At 47.4% G+C, this 15850-nt stretch overlaps 1 long non-coding RNA gene across 2 annotated transcripts in view; it reads left to right on the top strand.

Annotated features, from left to right (window-relative positions):
• The window catches only part of LOC146203990 (uncharacterized), a 38513-nt gene extending 23536 nt beyond the window's left edge, over window positions 1-14977 (top strand). Inside the window, exons 4-5 of one of the 2 annotated variants that reach the window (XR_014703938.1) lie at window positions 6973-7219; window positions 10621-14977. This is a non-coding gene — a long non-coding RNA (uncharacterized LOC146203990). Of the gene's footprint in view, window positions 1-6972 lie in introns of both variants that reach the window. The other variant, XR_014703936.1, reaches the window with a different exon arrangement.
• The last annotated feature ends 873 nt before the right edge of the window (window positions 14978-15850 follow it).

Raw genomic sequence — 15850 nt, 5'->3', positions numbered from 1 at the left:
AACAGCGAAATGTATGCGCCGACGGGACAGAGATGGGGATGCCATGGCGGCAAGCAGGTCTGCAGATAAGCCGGAAACATCTGAGGGGAGCTTTTGGGGATGTGTCTCGAGGTACGCGGGTTTGAGGCAATCTTGAGAGACGACCTCTTCACGACCATCCAGCAGGATTGTCGCTCACTTTGTCGTCCTGTTGAGGACACGGTACGGGCCGTCGTATGAGGAGGTAAGAGGCGCCTTTACAGTGTCTCGCCTGAGAAACACATGCGTCGAGGTAGCAAGGTCTGGGTGCACAAAGACTTGATGGGCAGATGAGCGAGGCGGCACTGGGTGCAGATGCTGAATACAGTCTTGTAGGCAATGAAGGTATTGTAGGGGCTGGGACGAGGGAGCCGAAGGTACGAACAAGTCTCCGGGAAGCCGCAGGGATGGGCTGAAGATGAGTTCGGCCACCGAATAGCCAAGGTCACGACACAGGACGGCACGTAGGCCTAGGAGCACCATAGGGAGGTGGTCGACCCAGTGCTCTCGATCCAGGCACGCAGTGAGGGCAGCCTTGAGCTGGTGATGGAGCCGCTCGACCATGCCATTGGCACAGGGATGGTATGATGTGGTGCGGCAGGGTTTAGTGCCGAATAGTCGTGTGAGCGAAGTGAAGAGGGCACATTCGAACTGGCGGCCGCGATCCGTGGTAACAATGCCGGGGCAGCCGAAGTGGGAAACCCATGCTGAAACGAAAGCTCTGGTAACTGTTTGCGCAGTAATGTCCGGAATTGCCACGGCTTCGGGCCAACGGGTGAAGTAGTCAACCACCGTCAGAATATACTTGTAGCCCTGAGAGGGGGGAAGCGGTCCAACCAGGTCAAGGTGAATATCGTCAAAGCGCGATCCAGGCGGCAGGAAAGACTGAGGGGGAGTCTTGGTATGGCGTGTCACTTTGGCGGACTGGCAAGCAAGGCACGAGTGGGCCCACTGGCGAACGTCGGTGTTAATGTTCGGCCAGACGTACCGCTGGGTAACGAGACGCTGCGTGGCTCGAATGCTAGAATGGCAGATGTGGAGGGAATGGAAAATGGCATGACGAAAGGCCTCTGGGATGAACGGTCGCAGTAGAGCCGATGATATGTCGCACCAGAGCGATCCGGGTACTAACGGATAAGGCACGAGCTGCAGACAGAGGGCTCGGGGGTGGGCAAGCAGGGATTGCAGCTCAGGGTCTTCAAGCTGCGCTTCAGAGATTGCCAGTCCACAGCAGGTGAAGACACGCCGATGGTGGTAATGCGTGAAAGTGCGTCAGCTGCCTCGTTGTCGGTGCCTTTGATGTGTCGAATATCTGTCGTGAACTCCGATATGTAGGCTAGCTGACGAAGTTCACGGGCAACATACTTCGAAGAGTTCGTACGGAACACATACACCAGAGGCTTATGGTCTGTGAGAACGTAAAATGGCTGGCCCTCCAAGAAGTGGCGATAGTGCTGGATAGTGGAGTAGATGGCAAGCAGCTCACGGCCAAATACGCTGTAGTGAGTCTCGGCAGGCTGGAGCGTCCGAGAGAAGAAACCCAGTGGGTGCCACTCGGAGTCGATCTGCTGCTGTAGAACCGCACCAATGGCCACGCTAGAAGCATCCACTATGATGCGAGTGGGCGCGGAAGTCCTAGGGTGGATGAGGACGACTGAATCGGCGAGGGCTTGTTTTGCAGCCGCGAAAGCGGCCTGAGCTTCGGGAGACCAGGAAATCGCGGAGGATGAGGACTTGGTGGTGTGGAGAAGGTCAGTCAAGGGGTGAAGAAGCTCAGCGCAGTGCAGAATAAAGTGCCATGAAAAATTCACTAGGCCCGGGAACTCGCGCAGCTTGCGTAGGGTAGTGGGGGCTGGAAAGTCCTTAACAGCCTGGACGTGAGAAGGCAATGGACGAATTCCCAGCACCGAGATGTGGTGGCCCAAGAACTCGAGCTCAGAAGAGCCGAAAACACATTTCTGGGCATTGATGACCAAGCCAAACTCTTGGAGACGTTGAAAGAGTTCCCGAAGGTGACGCTCGTGATCCTGTGGAGAACGACTCGCGACGAGGATGTCGTCGATGTAGGCAAATACCGCCGGGAGTCCACGCGTTACTTCAGCAATGAATCTTTGGAAAGTTTGAGCTGCGTTGCGTAGCCCAAATGGCACGCGCACATACTCAAACAGTCCGAAAGGTGTAGTGATGGCCGTCATCGGAATATCGGCTGGCTCAACAGGGATTTGGTAGTACGCCTTGACAAGGTCCACTTTACTAAAGATCTTGCAGCTTTCCAGATGTGCAGTGAAGTCTTGGATGTGTGGAAGGGGATAGCTGTCGTGGACCGTGTGAGCGTTGAGAGCCCGGTAGTCGCCGCACGGATGCCAGTCACCCAGTTCTTTCTTGGGCGCCAGATGGAGTGGTGAGGCCCAAGCGCCGGATGAAAGGCGAATAATACCCAGCTGGAGCATGTGGTCGAATTACCGTTTTGTAATAGCCAGACGCTCACCGAAGAGGCGGCGCTGACAAGCTGCGACAGGTGGACCACGCGTGACAATGTGGTGGGTTATACCGTGCTTGGGTGGCTGATGGAGATTACAAGGTCTCGTGATCTCGGGAAAGTCTGCGAGGACTTGGGCGTACGGGCATGACGGAATCAGAGTTCGGATGCCAGTGGAAGCGACAGCCGATATAACGCCAGTGATGGAAAGGCGCGTCTTGCTGTCAATGAGACGATGGCGACGCATGCTGACGTCCAGATCAAAATGCGTCAGGAATTTGGATCCGAGGATAGGTTGATGTACATCAGCGACGATGAAGACCCATCGAAATGTGCGTCGCAGGCCAATGTCCAGAGTGAGGGATCGGAGACCATACATTGCGATGGAGGTTGAGTTGGCCGCACGGAGAATAGGTCCGTGTGACTTGGAAGCACGGTCAGCCTTGGAGGATGGTAATATGCTGACTTTGGCACCAGTGTCGACGAGGAAGCGCAAGCTAGAAATGCGGTCCATGACGACGAAAAGGCAGCCAGGTTGAATAGCGAGGTCACATGCCGCCGTCAGTGATCTCGCTCCGCGTCTTTATTTTCCTGTAACATCGGCTGGTAACGCTGATCTTAGCGCCTCCGCTTTATAGCGTCGGTGAGCGCTATAATGGCATCTGTACTTAGTTGTACAGATACTGAAGTATTTGTACTTTCACTGCAGCTAGGGGAGCTGGCAGCAGTTCGTGTGAGGCCGTCTGTGGTGCTCTCTTCACGCACTCTGTCATCCCATGACAGCAGCTCGTCTGAGCCGTCTGGTGCCTCATTGATGACTGGCAGCTGCACATGATGAAACATGGGAGACGGCAGGTTTTATCATCCCAGGAGAGAGGAATGCAATCATCGGCTGCAACAGTATATTGAGAAAAACACAAATTTATGCTGGCCACGATGGAAAAAAAGAAGTCAGAGGTCCAAATTTTTCAGCACATAACTACATAAATATAAGATGAAGAACTGAGCAATACAGTATACGAAGCTCATCACTAAAAATAAATAAGGAACAGTATGTTAAACACATGCAACCTTGTGGGCATGGTCGACCCAGGGTAAAGCCACCTGAGGAGTGACTTGAGCAAAAGTATACATGGGATGGTTGTGGGAGGGGTTCACTCTACACAAGCCCCGGTCGGTTCATTATCTGTTGTTGGCCAGCGTTTTGTAATGAGGACTATGCTGCACACTGGTAATACAGTTCTGCAGTGATTTGATGGACTGATAACAGGCAATGTTAGAAATCGCAAATTACCTCTAAACTTTCCTCGAGTCGCCCATCATCATTGATGGGTAGGCTGTCGAGGAAACTGTGGAGCTGCCAGTAAAGGGTCCATGGGACACCAGGCGACCCAGTTGAAGTGCCTGTACGTCTCAAATGCCTGGAAAAATAAAAATGCTTTGAACTATTAAATGTACTGTTTAAAACACGGGCAATTGAGGATTGTGATCGCAACACTTCTTTTAGTGCATTAAGCATTAGCATACGCATTTGCACTGCAGAACAAAAAAATAATGCAATTTACATTTACAATGTGCGTTTAATCCCACAACTTGCAGCCTTGCAAGCAAACCGGCGACTGGCTATTATGGTTCAGCTACTATTCGGATTCTAACTAAGTGAATTTATAGATTTATTTATTTCATATATCCTTCCAGGCTTCGATTCGCTGTATATACTTCTTTACAGATACTGCTAGTACACAGTGAAGCCTGGAAGAAATGCCTAATCACATCGGCAAATGCCTAGATGGCAGTCCAGGCTTCACTGTGTACTAGCAGTATCTGTAAAGCAGTATACACAGCGAAGCCTGGCAAATATATATGAAATAAATAATTATAGGAATTAACTAAAAAATTGCTCTAGCGCGTGGGCCAGAAATAGCGACGCGTACAGCAATGCTGCCAGCGGTGCAGCTTGTAAATAGTTTCCAAATAAACACAACGAACACGTGTAGAACGAGGAAGACGAAGTTGTCATGCAACGCGGTGCACGTGTGCACGAGCGAAGACGCAATGCTGCCAACAGTGCAGCTTGTAAAGTTTCCAAATAAACACAACAAACAACACATGTAGAACGAGGAAGACGAAGTTGTCATGCAGCGCGGTGCACATGTGCACGAGCGAAGACAAATAAGAAGGATTATATTCTAAATGCTGCGCATGCTGCCCCTGCCGTGAGTCCTTTTTTACTCTCGAGTCGTTGGCACTTTTACGATGCATTTGAAAGATCACCTCGGACACTCAAGAACTAACCAATGTGCGACGACGGGAAGAGAATCGACATGTTATTCAAATGACTGAACGTCCTACTGTCGCACACGTGAGGCTGACGCAAGCAGCTCAGCTGCACTATGAAAACAGCGTCAAGAACCTGACAGTACAAGCATCGTTCAATATAGATCGCACTTACCGTATTTCTTTGTGAGGTTGTCCATTTTCTGCTTTACTTGCTTTGCTGTATATGGGCCTTCGCCCGGCGCTTGCCCGGCGTTCAGTTCAGCAACTATTGCTGCGTATATTCGCGCATTGCACGTGTTACCACGTAGCGCAGGCAGCTGGTCCTCCCAGGTGCATACCAAGGCCGCGGTTGTAGAATCGGGCCAGATGACACGCCTGTGGGAGGAAGCGTCGTTAGACACCGATGTTGTTGCTGTCACGGGCGCCGCCATTTTGTCAGTTTACCAGGTTTACGTCTCAAACGGAGGTTGGCTAGCTCGGTTTCGGTAACTGCGGGTAGGTGGCGCAACTGCAGTTTCGTCTGCCGTGTAAGCGCGGCTAACTATAGTTTCGGGGAACCGTAGTTACGCTAACCTTGGTTAACTCTGCCCGTGTAAAGAGGGTATAAGAGGAAGCCGCTTATCAGCAATTATGAATCAGTTTGCAAACACACAAGATGGATCTTAACTTTCTTCCTTTGGAAACTTGACCGGTGCACCGGTTCACCACATATCATGCTTTTCTAAGCAGAAATAGCTAGCTGGTTTTATTATTGGAAAAATTGATACATAGTACATGTATTTCTGCAAAAACTTGTTATTCCTGATGTTAAGTAACTTCCAATGATAATATTGGCTGTAAGCGTGCTATTTATGAATTTCCGATGCATGGCAGTAAGGCATGATACATTTGCAATTTGACTCCCTTGATTATTTTTAAGACTTATAACAGTGTGAGCAAAACAAGTTCGCACAAAGCCAGAAAACAAAGAAGAGCACAGAGTTCAAACTGAGGGTTATAATTTATGCACGGATAGTATGCGAAAGAGAATTGTTTTTGATGCATGCAAAACTTTGGAAAAGAAAATCATTTACTGCCACGTGCAGAGATGTAAGGGTGAACGAATTATAGTTCATTATCTTTCATACCAGAAGCAGGCTTGATTAGAGCTCCAGTGCCACATTTTTGAGGTGGTAGACATATTCCTGGGACTTTGAATGACATACATATTCAGTTAGCATTTTCTTGCTACCCTTTTTATTTTCTGTCAGTAGATGCATAACTGCACACCATGCATTCTTCTTTGATTTATGACACTTGTCTCATGAGAATCACTCTCGTGTGGACAGGAACTTTTCAACACATATTTAGCAATTATCTCTTCTGCCAATACACAAAGGCCACAATTTTCGGTAATCATGGAAGTGCCTCTTCCTTTATTATTGCTCATGGTGACTTCAAAGGGTCTGTGGCTAAATGATTAGAGGAAAGAGGATGGGTCAATACCATTTGTTTTTTATTTTTTTCACTAGTGCATATTGCTTCCTTTGAGACGATTTCAGCAAATGTTGTTTTAGGTGACTGCTTAAACTGCTAGTTTGATCGAAAAGCCATCAGTGGAGCAGTTGTGGTCGGTGTAGTATGTCAGAAATAATCGGGGGCTGCGTAAAAAAAACATCATGGTCATTTGTGGTTCTAGTAAATTGATTAATATTTGCTTTGTAGTTGAGGACAAGTTAATGAAATCATTGTAATTGTAGAATTATGTGAAGAAATAAGGAAAGGGGGTTCAGAGGTGTCAAAATTCATAGTATGAAAAGGCAATGTTTGATGGGGCTAATTAATAAAATTTAGTAATTGACAAATAAAAAAATTGAAAAAAATGAAAAATGCTTTCAAAGTCGTCAAACTTCTTTGAATAAAAAGCAGATGTTTGGTTATGCTAAGTATTGCTGTAGAAAAGTAAAAATTATAAAATAAATATTTAACAAGAAATTAAAAAGAAAAAAATCTGTGTGCGAAATGCTATCACATCATTCCCTGAATGGCTACTTTTTGCATGGGTATGACCACCTGCGATCTACTGTTCGTAATATCTTGTACTGTGCTCTAAGGATGAATGTATAACCAATTGTTGAAAATGTCACCAAATAGCAGCTCTTTATGAACATACTCTACTTTGAGGCAAGATATTGAAGTCGTCCTTTTTGATGCAGGGTCTGCTTTGAAGCCTTGCATAGCTGCAGCTTTTTCGTACCCTCAACCCCACCGCCACTTATCTGGGTATGGCTGCTTTGCTGCTCCCAGTGGCCATCTACAAAGCATCTGAAGGTGGAGTGCACTCCCTGCATCCAGATTCACTGCTTGGAGCCTGCCCCAGCTTCACAAGCCAGCGCTCTTCTAGGACTAATGGGATATGCATCTACAATGAATATGGCCATGCAGTAGACTTCTTTAACATAGGTTTGTTACCTACCCTTCTCCAATTGTGTCCAGATTAGTAATCCAATTTGCGGTTTTAATGCCTTGTTTCCTTGCCCTTTCTGATTGCTACCAAAGATTTTCATGACTCTCATGCCTTTGTTGCTTTGGTGCACATGCTGTATGTCTCTTGGTTGACCTGTCATGAGACAACAGACTGAAACCGTGAACTCGAAAGATAGCTCACCTATATCCCTTAAGTCCATCTAAAAACCTTTATTGCAGCTATGATTCATACAGAACGCCATCCTAGCTTAACTTTTCCTAATATATCTTGCACATATTTGAAAATATGGTTTGCTGTCAACCAATCCATTCTTTCTAGAACGTCGATACTACTGTAAAGAAGACAACCAAACAAACACATGTGGCACATGCTAAGCGCAACTTTCAATTATATTTTTCTTAGGAAGCAGCTGCATTACTGCAGCACATACTTCACAAATATGGCAAAAGATGAACGCCTGCTTTACTCAAATTGGCAGCCCGTTTGCTGGGTGCAAGAAGCCTGGATGAAATGTAATGGCAATAAGATACCCCAAATTAAGCAGCTGCAGCATCATTTAAAAATTCATGAACTACCTAAAAAAAGCAGAGGGCAAACATGGAATGTCCATCGTAGCTTAATTGTCATCAGGAAGAGCAAAATAAAAAGAATAATAATTCAAAATTGTCAACAAGAAAATCTGCCTGTAAGCTGAGTAAAACGTGTCCCAGCAAGGTAGACTGAAAGGTAACTGGCGCTAAAGCTGCTTCACGCAAAGCAAACATTAAAAAAATTTTGAGGACGCTTAAGCTTCGCCTTCAAGAGTGGAACGCTATAGCGTTATTGCACCTCGTTCGCACCGCCCACTCATTCGCTCGGTATGCTCTTGAGTGATCTAAAGAAAGGAAAGACGCTTGATTCTACAACCCGTGAGGGTGCACGGCGAAACGTCAGGGGCGAGTGGCGCGCCACGTGTCGGGGCAGCGCCGCACATTGCAAGGAGGGGTTCTTCGGTGTTTGCCGCAAGAGGGCTCTGCATGTGCGCAGAGCGCAGAAGAAATGTAACGGAAACGTACTTCGCTACTCGTGTAACTGCGACTTCTGTAAGTAACATGCTCATAATTACCGATATACACCGCAGTATAACGTTCTACGGCACGTTTCTAAGGCAACACCGCATTCACTAGAAGCGCTTTTGTACCGCTTTCAAGCATTGAACTCATGGCTGAGTGGTAGCGTCTCCGTCTCACACTCCAGAGACCCTGGTTCGATTCCCACCCAGCCCATCTTGGAAGTTGCTTTTTACTTATGAAGTGCATGCCGGGATTTATCGCTAACGGCCAACGCCGCCGACGCCGACGACACCGGCTTTTCTGCGACACGAGCTCCTTAACGCTACCGCGTTAAAATGTCAATGCAAAAGCATATTTATTTAATTAATTATTTTGTGTGCCCTCAGTCTCTGAACTGATAGAAGAGGGAGCGACATCAGTAAGGTCAAATGTGGCGGCCTTGGGTCTTTGCTTAGAAGTAAAGCTGAAGCAGTGCTGAATTTCTCATGACATTTAGTTATACAATCTCAATTTGTTCCTGCTAAAGCTTTTTTTTTTCCATGTGCCAGAATTTTACCCTCTGTATAGAAGGTGCCGTCTTTCATTGTTTTTATTCTTCCACGTTCATGCTGTCTGCTGTCAAATTCACTTTCTCATTTGTCAAATGTATATGCAACCACAGGTAAGAGCAAGGTTGTACACAACATTAGTGGTGCATTCAGTGTACAGTTCCTGATTTTCTTTTCATATATCTCTTACTTAATGTGTAGGAGGGTACGGATTCTAAACAGCTGATTAGATGTTGAAAAAGACACCATCTGTGGCCAATCTTTATGTTTTGGGAAATGTAATAGAGATAAGGAACTAATTTCATGCAGTGTCTTACAGATGCATTGTTTGGGCCCTCCTTGTTGGTTTCTTATACCTTCTGCTGTAGACACACTGACATTGCAGAAGATGTGTTTTCTGTGAAGACCAGGATAAACTTCCTTTCAGCAGACATTTTATTCTGGTTTTGAAATTGTCATTCATAAACTGCGGAGAGATTTTGGTCAGCATTGTGGAAAGAAAATTAGCAACTGTTCCACGTTTTATTAGCTTTTAATGGAAGCTGTCATACAGATGGCTTTTTTTGTTCACATTCCTTGAGTAACAACTTTGAAGGCCAGCTTGAACTGCTCGAGAAAGCAGGTTACGCTCAAACGCCACCTGCAGTGTTGCAGCATGTCTTCTCCAAAAGGTGAAAGAAACCAACTAGATCTGAGTTTTGAAGTCTGAAGACAGTGCCGGAAATAAATCCTTATCTCCATGAAATTTCTCACAATATGAAGATGCTCAACAGATATGACGTCAAGGTGGTTTCCTCAACTACTAAACTGCTGGTAATCTGTCCCATTTTGACCAAGAAACAAGATATATGTGAAAAGAAAAATGGTAGGATAAAATACACCACTAAGGTTGGGCACAGCATTTTTCTGAGCTGTGGTTGTATACACATTGTACAAATGGGGAAGTGCATGAACAGCAGACTATATGAACATGACTAGGCAATAAAAATGTGAGATGGCACATTCCTGAAAAAAAGCAAACCTCTATACAAAGGCTGGTGCCAAAGCTACACCTTGGCAACAAATGATTGAAGCTTTTGATATATAATTAATTCTGGGGATAAATGTGTTTTCTCTGAACAAAAATTAGCCTCCTCAGATGAGCACGTGTGACTTCTTTCATTGCTGTACTATACGCCTTTATGACGGCTTAGGCCTTGCTTTGTATACTTCAGAAAAGGTTGCATGTTAAACATACTGAAAAAGGTGCTTGCATATGCGCTGGCACTTTGCCAAGTTCGCTCCCCCCCCCCCCCCTCCTGCTGGGCTAAAGTCAAAAGATAAACAGGCCGTTATCTCTGCGCAGCATCTTGGCGCACTGCCAAGAAATGTGTTGTGGACTGTGATAGTGTGAATGGCGTGAATGGAGGAAGAATGGTAGATTCGTAGGCACAAATCTGGGCTGGGTGGGTTCACTATGCGAGCGAGTTCGCTACGCGACTAGATAGACTAAATACGGTACATTTACTGTAATACAAATGGTTCTTGTCAGTTTTTCCGAGGCCATTCAATAATTCGATCTTTTTTCTTGGTCCCGTGAAGTTCGAATTAACGAGCTTTTACTGTATAAAATTTCGTAGAAAATACATGCAAGTGCAGCAAAGTTCAGTCAGAGAAAGCACAGCAACTCAGAGGGTGCTTATTTGGGTCACGTCCATTTATTTACGTGCTAAGAACTGCATTATTGCGGACTGCTTTTTGTGCTGATCACTTTCCGTATCATGCCCTGTTCCACAGTTTGCAAACACTCAACAGGGGCACCCTCAATAGCACTGCAGTGGCGGCGCAGTAAATTGAATGCAGCAAGCGCTTCTTGTGAAGTCTGAATGTTCTCGTCGTCTGCAAGGTAAGCTTGAGCTTCGTTTGCAGGATGTTCAGAAACTTCCGCAGCGATTTCGGTCATGGTCGCTGCGATGTCATCGCCGCCTACGTCTTCTACAGTCATTGTTGCGGGATCGTCCCCATCGTCACATAATGCACGGGCCTCTGCTGGAACAAAACCTGCGTGCCGAAAGCAGTTGGCAATCGTTTCGCCTTTCACTCTGTCCCATGCCGCTTTAATGCTCCCAGCAAGTCTATCTTCAAGTCCTGCTTCATACGAAGCTTCATGAGAAGAGTGTCAATCAGTCTTCTCTTGTAAACTGCCTTGAAGGCCCTGATTTTATCTCGACCTTGGTCTTTAACGTCAGTGCTGCTTTTTTTCACGTTCACCGCCATCACAGCCCTACGCACACCCGCGCACCACACTCGACACGGCCATCGACGCAGCCTCCAGCGAATGCTATGACGGCCACACCACTGCTAACACTAAAACGCAAAAGACTCAAAAAGGCAAAAGCATCATTCGATCGCGCCGCTGCCGCCGCTGCACTGTCAACTCTCAATGCCGACGTGGCATGTGTGGCGCTGTCAGCGCCTGCGAGGTAGTCCTGAACATTTGCTGTGCTGCACAACACACTTGCAGTACAACGAAGCCTGCTTCCTGCTATTAAAATGAGGTAGTGCTTGGCGTCGTGAAGTTCGTTGTAACTGTTTTATGTCGTACCGCATTCGCTATGGGAAGGTAAAAATACACGAGTTTGACAAAAATATTTCGGAAGCGTTCGATATATTCAATAATTCGTTATATGCATGTTCTTTATATCGAGGTTTGACTGTATAAAGTAGGCTAATGACGTGAAAAATTTGAACCTGGCAAGTGTACATTTTCGAGGCACCACCATGTGGTAATTAATTTTTGTTTCTAAATATCTGATCAGTATTTATTCTTGAAAGAGATAACTGCACACGTCATACCTCAGAGAAAATGTATTCAAAATTTCATTCAGATACGAGCATCAGAAGTACCAAAAACAAGGGCAAACTGGCAAAATGGCCCAAAATTGCATTTTGAGAAAACCGCATTTGAAGTTAAAGTTGCATGTTTTTTTTTAAAAAGAGGGCTTCAGTTCTTATCAAACTTCGGAAAAAAAGAGGAAAATTGTCCATAAAGCATCCAGTGCCACGAGAAACTTCCTGCAGCATATGTCGCTCCCTCCCGGGACTCAGACCTGTGCTTTTTTTCTTAAGTGTACAGCGATTTGCTCTCGCTTCCGCAGTCAGCTTCAAGGACATCTGTTTCTGCCTTGTTATTTCTCTGGATGTGCCAAGCTATGATGCATCAGCTTGTGGAGTCCAGTAATTGAGAAAAATTGAAGTAGCTGCTCGTATCCTATCCCTATAGAACGGGCCACCACAGCAGCTTTGACGTTGACGACGAAGCATTCACCTGAGTTCCCGCTGTCATAATCTTGGCTCGCATCCCTGCACGCCGCAACTCGCCGCGATCAGTATGTTATGGAAAGGACACTTTGCGGGCAGGCACAGTTCTCACAGAGTAGTTCAAGGAACGAAGCGATGCCGGACGCACAGGACCGGAGCCGAGGGTAGGGTTGACCGGCGAGGCGTCGAGGAACCGGGGAGACGAGGAGCTTTCAATAGAGCAGAGTACAAGTAGTTTATTTATATCTGTACACTTCGGAGATTTCAGAAGGAAGTGCTCTCCTGATGTAAGACACCGGGTTTTCTTCTCTTGGGTCTCCCTAGGTCCCTAGGCAGGGAATTGGTTCATCTTCAGCACGGGCCAATCGCAAAGCGCGAGGTGACAGTTTGCGTGCTGCACCACAGAGCCCCGCCCCGCACATTCCTGCACGTGTGCCACTACACTTTCACACGCACGGCGCCAGTTCACAAGCGACCCCCTGTCGTTCTCTCCTCACGGCTGAGCGTCTAGTTGCCTCTGATTTCGTCCGTTCGATGTGGGTCTCCCCCTCAGCGGCAAACACTTCAGCTGAAGCCGACGATAGCTTCTACCTCTGCTTTTGTCCAACGTCGAGAACCGCAACCCGACACTGCGCGGCTCCAACGACGGTTTCTTGCTCCGCCGCCGCCCCTCTGTAGGTCATTAACAGGCCAGGCTCTTGGAAAGTCGGGCCGTTTCTTCACAAAGCGACCAAATCGGTGCTTCGGAAAGGCCATGGGTGAGGGCAGCGGTTGTTGAGGCGTGCGTGCAGACCGGGTGGACATCTGCAGACAAAGCTTGCTGAGATGCCCATGGAGCGAACGCAGACACACTGACTCCTTCTGAGCACTAAATTAGCTCGGACACAACAGAGTCTATGCTTTGCGGCCTGTTCCCGGACACGGGAATTCCTGAACGCTGGCAAGTTGGGCAAATCCCGCCATTCACAAGAACGTTCAGCGCTGTCAAGTCAGTAATGACAAATGACGCCTTATCGCAGGCTCTTTCCTCACCTTAGAAAGGCCGAATCTTTTTTTTTTTTTGTGGCACTCGCATACTCTAACGCCGCTTCAAATTCCCTAGAGGCATCTGAAAAACTGCAGGGATCGGCGTCGGTTCTGCTAGGCCTAACGGCCGCGGGTCGAGTTGTCACTAGACGAGCCTTCGCTTTCGATTTTCGCCGACATACCGTAAAAACCTGGAATATAGGTCGAATTTTTTTTCAAAAAATTGTGGCGAAAAGTCGACCCTCGTCTTATATACCGGTCACTGGCGGAAAAACTATGGAGGTCTTGCAACAATGGGCGGCTGAAGTCAACAGCCTCCATCACATCTCCATCGCCATCAGCAGCAGCGCGGCATGGCATCGCCATTTTGCTTTTCCGTTGTCTGGAACTAGCCACCATAGTCTAGTTATTCTGGTAAAAGCTAGCTTTTGACTTTTTTTGCTTCAAAATGAGCGGAAGCCGACGACAATTCACCGTCGCCTTCAAGAAAAAGGCGATTGAGTACGCGGAGCTTCACGGTAACCTAGCGGCACAGCTTGAATTCGGAGTATCCGAAGAGAGCGTTCGGTACTGGCGGAGTCAGAAGCTGCGTATTGCTACTTGCAGCAACCAGAAGAAAACATCATTTCGTTAGCGGACTGCACCGTGTCCAGAACTAGAAGCCAAGGTTGCGGGTTTCATCCGGGAGCTGCGTGCAAGGTCGCTCCTGTGACTGCCGAATGCATCCGCGTGAAAGCGGTAGAGATTGCGCGTGCCTCGGGACTCACAAGGACGCAGTTCAAGGGTTCGCCATCCTGGATGCGGTGCCTCATGAAGAGGAAGGGCTTTGCACTACGGCGCCGTACTTCTGTGTGCCAGAAACTGCCCGAAGAGTTTGAACACAAACTCATCGAGTTTCAGTGCTATGTGATTGCGCTCCGGCACCAACGCAAGTACATGATGGGACAGATCGGAAACGCCAACGAAACACCCGTGTGGTTTGATATGCCCTCAAGCCGAACTGTTTCCGAGAAAGGGGCGAAGCAGATCAAGCTTTTAACTACGGGAAACGAGCACTCGTGATTCACTGTGATGCTCGCGTGCACAGCCGATGGGAAGAAGCTGCCCCCTTTCATCATTTTTAAGAGAAAAAAATTGCCGAAGGTGGAGTGGGTCCCACGTGATGTCATCGTCCGGGCCAGAGAAAAGGGCTTCATGAACGAAGCGTTAATGCTGGAGTGGATCCGGCTCGTCTGGAAGCGGCGACTTGGTGCTCTCTTTGAGCGAGCGAACATGCTCGTTCTCGACTCGTTTCGAGGCCATCTCACAGCAGACGTAAAACGGGCCCTATGCGATGGCAAGACTGATCTCGTGGTCTTACTTGGTGGGCTGATGTCTGTGCTGCAGCCACTAGACGTTGTGCTAAACAAGCCTTTTAAAGATAGAGTGCGCGAGCTCTATAATGAATGGATGCTGGGCGACGACCCGACCACCCCCACCGGCCACCTGCGACGTCCACCGCTTGCGACTGTCTGTGGTTGGGTGTCGTCGGCGTGAAAATCTCTGCCCGCAGAGATGGGGCTAAAGGTATTTAGAAAATGCAGCGTCAGCAACGCGCTGGACGGCAATGAGGATGATGCTTTGTGGGACGTGGGCAGTGACAAGCACTCGTCATCCGATTCGAGCTTGGACGACTCTGATGACTCTGAGTAGACCAACACTTGCGCACTTCGTGTCTTTTCTGTGTACCGTACACCTGACAAATTTTTCAACAGTATTGCGCGACCATCGACCTGCATGCTTATCAGCACCTTATTAACTGTGCAGAGTGGCGAAACAAACGAGGTATGTGCATGTGTACACTTGCGCTTACTCTCGCTTCTTTCGCTGCTCCGTACCATGATGATAAGGTGCTGACAAACGCGTGGGTCAATGGTCGCGCGATACTGTTGAAAAATTGGCCGGGTGTACATACAAGCAGCATTTAAGCGAAAATAAATACTGTCACCAATGTGCAACCGGTTGAGTCGCATTTGTTTCAAGGTAAGGGTGTCTTTCGGTACTTTTGTCATTGAAAAAGATTTTTTTCATTTTTAGAATTGGTCAGTTAGGGGGTCGGTCGACCTATATTCCGGTCCGACCTATAGTCCGGTTTTTACGGTACTCTATATTTGTGAACAGAATGGTATTTCACTTCTCGATGACTGCGCTGGTTCGATTGTGCTATGAATCAAGCCAATGAATTTTGACATGACCGCTACCTTATTACACGATAATGCAATATGAAGAACTGAAAGCTAAACATTTCGACAGATTTGCCTGTCTGGTTAGGTTGATAACTAAGGGGAACTTGAAATTTCTCCAACCAACACTTCTTTATTTTACAAAACCAGACGTTTTGGATCTGGCTCGGCTCCTTCTTCAAGGGTGCATGACGTGAGATTGCGTGCAGCTAAAAGTAAAGGAATGGTCGAGGAGAAGGGGGAGGGGGTGAGATGGGTGTGAAAGAAATGAGAAGGAAGGAGGGTGGGGGTTTAAGACTAATCACGGTGCCGCAGGTGCAGGGGTGCTCGCTAGCGACTTTTTTTCTTTTCTTCTGTGAAGTGGCCAGGAGGGAGCGACGATCTTGCAAGTATATAGCAGGAAGGTTGCCTATTGTCCGGTTGATGTTATTTGCGGTCGCCTGTATATGCCATGATTC

Source organism: Amblyomma maculatum, chromosome 1 (assembly GCF_055883805.1).
Source record: "Amblyomma maculatum isolate TAMU_Amacu chromosome 1, ASM5588380v1, whole genome shotgun sequence".
NCBI classification, from domain to species: Eukaryota; Metazoa; Arthropoda; class Arachnida; order Ixodida; family Ixodidae; genus Amblyomma; species Amblyomma maculatum.
This window is presented reverse-complemented; position numbering and strand designations above follow the sequence as displayed.